Below are 6,000 nucleotides of genomic sequence, written 5' to 3' on the forward strand. Positions count from 1 at the left end.
GGCTGGATGGTCAGGGAATGGGAAGGAACGTGATTGGAAAATTGGTGACAAGGAGGTGTGGGGAAGAGGTGTGTGGATAGACCTCTCTGAATAGGCCAAAAAAGTAAAGGTAATTGTATCTCATGTGAACGTTCACCAAAGGGTTATTTCAAAAGAGGAGGACTTTAACAATCAAGTGGATAAGATGACACGCACTGTGGAGACTGGTCCTCCTCTTTCCTCTGCTATTCCTGTTATCGCCCAATGGGCACATGAACAAAGTGGATGTGGTGGCAGGGATGAAGGTTATGCATGGGCACAGCAACATGGACTTCCACTTAGCAGGGCTGACTTGGCCATTGCCACTGCTGAGTACCCCCTTTGCCAGCATCAGAAGTCAACATTAAGTCCAAGAAATGAGACCATTCCTTGGGAGATCAACCAGCAACCTGGTGGCAGGTTGATTACATAGGACTACTTCCATCATGGAGGGGCCAGTGTTTTGTTCTTACTGGAATAGACACCTACTCTTAATATGGATTTGCCTTCCCTGCACACAATGCTTCTGCCAAAACTACTATTCGTGGACTTACAGAATGCCTCATCCACTGGCATGGTATCTCACATAACATTGCTTCAGATCAAGGAACTCACTTTACAGCAAATACAGTGCGGCAATGAGCCCATGACTGTGGAATCCACTGGTCGTATTGTGTTCCTCATCATCCTGAAGCTTCCGGCTTCACAGAACGATGGAATGGGCTACTAAAGACACAATTACGGTGCCAACTAGGTGGCAACAACTTGCGGGCTGGAGCAATGTTCTCCAGGAAGCTGTTTATACTCTAAACCAGCGGCCAATATATGGTGCTGTGTCTCCAATAGCCAGAATTCATGGGTCCAGGAACCAAGGGGTGGAAGCTGACGTGGCACCACTCACTGTTTCTCCTAGTGAACCACTTGCAGCTTTTTTGCTTCCTGTCCCAGGCCTGGAGGTCCTGGTCCCAACGGAAGGAACTCTCCCACTTGGAACACAGCACAGATTCCACTGAACTGGCAGCAGAAAATGCCCCCTGGCCACTTTGGGCTTCTCATGCCTTTGGATCAACAGGGAAGGAAGGGGGACACTGTACTGAGCGGTGTGATTGATCCTGATTACCAAGGAGAAATTGGGCTGGTATTACATAATGGAGGCAAAAAAAATATGTCTGGATCAGGAGATCCCATAGGCTGAGTTTTAGTGCTACCATGCCCTGTGATTAAAGTGAATGGTAAGTTACAGTAACCCAATCCTGACAGGACCTATAATGACCCAGACCCCTAAGGGATGAAAGTCTGTCTCACCCCGCCAGGCAAATAACCGCAGTCAGCTGAGGTGCTTGCTGTGGGCAAAGGTAATACAGAATGGGTAGTACAAGAAGGTATTTCTGACCACATGATCAGTTGCAAAAGCAAGGTTTGTAATTGTCAGTGTATTTGCTTTATATGTGCTTATTGCATATCTTTCCTTTGTTCATATATGATATCTGAGATACAATTGGATTCAGTGTCTTTTCATTTTTATGTATGATAGATAATTGATGATAAGTAAAAGTGTGATTCCATTAATGAAATTATACATCGCAAAAGAATTGTAGACAGGTGTGCCAAGTTGGCAAGGGGTGGATTGAGATAGTTTCTTGTGCCAACCTGGCTGATAAACACAATGGGGTTAATTGAAGGGCGGAGAGATAAATAGCTCAGTGAGCCTCGCCTGTCTTGTCTCTTGCTTTTTCATCATGGGACTAGTGTGCGGCTGCTTTGCTGGTTCTATGCCTCAATTTGCAAGCTACACTACCTGTGGGACACCTAACCTGTGGACTGTGTAGCTGTAATTTGAGGTTCCTTCAAGACCTGCTTCTCCACACCTTTGGAATTTACACCTCTTGAGCTAGGGACTGTCGGACCCCATCATCTGGCTGACTGTTGGTGACCTGCCTTGCTGTTTGCTGTGGCCGGATAGACTGAATAGCTCTACAAACGACTACCTGGCGGCCCTCAAGACTTGAAGGACTGTCAATGTCTCACAACTGTCTCACGGGAGTGAGTTGCAACTGAGCCTTTTGTACTGTTTATAATTTAATTAACTGTTTGTTTCTTGTTATATATATATCTATCTGTAAAATATATATATAATTATTATCATTCTGGTTTTGTTTCTCTAGACAACCCTGTCTAACACAATGACCTACAAAAAATGTATGATTACAAATCTGTGTTGTTTTCAACCACTACATTTGTGTTAGTTCTCATAGCAGCTGCGAAAAAATAGCCACAAAAGCGAATGATAGATACAACCTTTATTTGAATTAATGAAATTTATTTTCATTTTATGAGGTTATTGTAAATAGTGCTTTTTTAAACATTCTATTGATAAATGCCCATCCATGTTATCCTATGTATATATTAAATTAAGAAACAGATTGCTGAGTTAAAAAGTATATAAACATATATTCAACATTAGTTCCTGCTACCCATTTTTAAGTTCTTATACCAATTTCCATTTCCACCAGCAATGTACAGACATTATCAATTCAATGCCCCTTTTCTAGACCTTGTGATTGGTAGTTTTTACAGTTTACTTCATTCTTGTGTTTGCAGTAGTGTGTGGTGATTTCAATTTGTATTTCCTCATTATTAAAAGTTTACTATCATTTAATAAATAGAGTTGTATTTTTCAAATTACATTTTGATATCCACTGGAATTATTAAATTTTCTCCTATGAAATAATAGATTATACTGATAGATTTCTAACAGTTAAACTACCTTGAATTCCTGGTATAAATTCTGTTTAGTCATAAAATACAATTTTCTTAGCATTAAGTTGATTTTTTAGTGTTTCATTTAGAGCATATGAAGTTGGATTGAGAAGGGGCATTTTCTAATGAGTTTAATTTATTTTCCTGTCCTGGTAGGTGTGGGTATCAAGGTTTTGCGAACTCTACACTAAGACCAAGGAAGAGTCTTCTCTTATCCATTCTCTGATAGATTTTGGGTAAGACTGAGCTATGGATGAATTAAAAAGGCATTTCTTATGGTGTTAATTTCATTGTGGGAAGAATTAAAAACTAGATTCTGTAAGAGATTTTAGATTCTTCGTGTTTTAAATATTCCGTTTAGTTATTGGTATTTTTCAACAACATTGATTGGCTGGGTTTTCTAGGGATGCAAGTCCAGTAAAGTTTGTATGTATGTGTATAGAAAAATATATCTATGCATAGAGAAAGAAATGTATACCGAGAACTGGCTCACAAAAGTGTATAAGCGCACTCTGGTTCAAAGCAGTGTGTCAGATGTAAGCCTACTGCCTCTCCCATCTCTTTTGGCTTCAGTGGCTATTAAGCAGGAAGCAGAATGATCATCTAGTTCTGCTGGTGGATGTGGACCTGGATGAATCCCAGGTCACTTGAGTGAATCCAATTTCCACAGTCCCCTGATGGCTTTGGGGATCCACAAGCCATTTGACAGGGAGTGAATTTACTGGAGGCAGGATCCAGATCTAGCATTAGAAGTGAGCTAGCGCTTGTACACTCTCAATCTCTACTCTGGGTGAAACCAGCCTCAACTGTATCGAATCTATGACCACACCAAGGAGGTGGTCCTAGTCTTCCCACAACTGCTTGTCTGCTTTATTGAAGAGCTCATCGTGGAGTTGACCAAGCTGTCACAATCGTTTCACCATTTTATTAAATTTGTCAAGTGTATGGACTTAATATTTATTGTATTCTAATCATTAGCTCAGGAAAGATCAACACCTGGAGAAGGTCATTGTGCTCGCAAAAGTAGAGGGGCACAAAAGGAAAAGAGGCCCTCAACAAGATAGAGTGACACAGTGGCTGCAAAAATGGCCTCAGTCATAAGCTTACTTGTGAGGATGGTGCCGGACTGGGCAGTGCTTCATTCCGTTGAGCACGGGGCAGCCATGAGTTGGGACTGGCTTGACAGCACCGAAGAGCAACAATCATTATCTTGCTTATATTTGTTATTTAGATACAAACATTGTTGGATGATCTTCAGCAAAGTTTTACTGTCATGTGATATCAGTTTCATTGTTCTATAGTTTGAGCAGTCTGTCGGGTCACCTTTCTTTAGAATGGGCACAAATATGGATCTCTTCCAGTCAGTTGGCCAAGTAGCTTTTTCCCAAATTTCCTGGCATAGAGGAGTAAGGGCCACAATGGTTGCAGCCTTAGAGTGACAGGAAGCTGACAGAGGTTCAGGCCAGGTTCAGTAGAGGATGTGGAACAGGGATATCATTGCTGATGTCAGCTGTCTCTTGACTAATGCAGAGAGTGCCAGAAAGATGTTGACTTGTGTTTCCTTGAATATGCAAAGGCATCCAATCGTGTGGTTCAAAGATAATTATGGATAGTCGGGAGAAGAATGAGAATTCCAGTACAGTTCATAGCATTCATGGGGGCCTTGTGCATGGATCAAGACACAATTTGAAAACAGAACAAGGATATCCTGCATGATTTAAAATCAAGGAAGTTGTCTGTCAGGATTATAGCCCCTTACTGTACTTATTCAATCTGCATGCTGAGCAAATAATCAGAGAATCTGGACTACATGAAGAAGAATGTGACATCAGGATGGGAAGAAGGCTTATCAATGACCTGAGATATGTAAGTAACACGAACTGGCTTGCTGACAGCGAGGGCTTGGAACACATGCTGGTGAAGAGCAAGGCCTGCAGCCTTCAGTGTGGATCACAACTCGATGTAAGGAAGACAAAGAATTCAGTTTAACCAATGGGTAACATCATGATACATGAAGAAACCTGGAAATTGTAAAGGATTTTGTCTCGCTTGGCTCCACGATCAAAGATCTTAGAAGCAGCAATTAATAGATCAAAAACCATGTTGCATTAGGTAAATCCACTGCACAAGACGTCATTAGCGTTCTGAACAGTAAGGCAATTTCTTTGAGTACAAAGAGGCGTTTACCCCAAGCCATGGTATTTTCAATTGTCTCCTATGCGTGTGAAAATTAGACAATGAATAAAGAAGACTGAAGACGAATTGATGCATTTGAATTGTGCTGCTGGAGAAGAATATTGAAAGTACCATGGACTGCTCCAAGGACAAACTGGCCTGTCTTGGAAGCCAGAGTGCTTCGTAAGGCCAGAGTGCTCCTTAGAGGCAAGGATGCCAAGATTTCATCTTACATACTTTGGACACGTTATCAAGAGAGACCAGTCATTAGAGAAGAACATCATGTTAGGTAATGTATAGAGGCAAAGAAGGCAAAGAAGACCCTCATGGAAATGGATTGACACGGTGGCTGCAACCGTGGGGCTCAGTCGAGGAGCAATGGTGAGGATGGCAGAGGAACGGGCAGTGGTTCTTTCTGTGGCGCCTACGGTTGTTCAGGGTCGTAACTGCCGCACCACACACTGGCACAGGCATGCAACCGCTTGGTTCTTGACCATCTGTCTTTTCTCCTTTTGTTTCGAGCACTCTTTTCAGTCATTTTTCAATTGCATTTAAATTTAAACAAAACAACTTTGTCCACGACATTTTTAAGTGTATATTTGTGTTTCATTTCATTAATTTCCAGCCTTAACTTTGTTATTTGCTTTGCTCTTTATTCTTAAAGGGTTTCAGCTTACTCTCTTGTTCTGTGCAGATTCCCCAATGCAAACAGCTTGAAATTTAGTCCCTGTTTATGACTGCCAAAGTCCTATTGGTTTCTGAATTTCCAAAAAGCCCTAGGCCAGGACAAAGCTTGGAGTCTTTATGTTTGGTTGCGCTCAGAATAGGCAAATATTCCCTGAACAAAAAGCTGGTGATGCATTGTCAGTGTCAACCCATTACTGACTGTGGTGTTCTATGACCTTCAGAAAAGGTGTTTTATGACCTCTCCTATTGGCAAATCCACCCCTCCCACTCCAACTCCTCCCTGCTGCCTGCTCCTAAGTAATGAGAGATCCCACAATCCCTAGCCTGTTGCTACCAGGTGCCAACTGGTCGGTTCTGCCT

This window comes from Tenrec ecaudatus, chromosome 13 (genome assembly GCF_050624435.1).
Source record: "Tenrec ecaudatus isolate mTenEca1 chromosome 13, mTenEca1.hap1, whole genome shotgun sequence".
Classification (NCBI taxonomy): domain Eukaryota; kingdom Metazoa; phylum Chordata; class Mammalia; order Afrosoricida; family Tenrecidae; genus Tenrec; species Tenrec ecaudatus.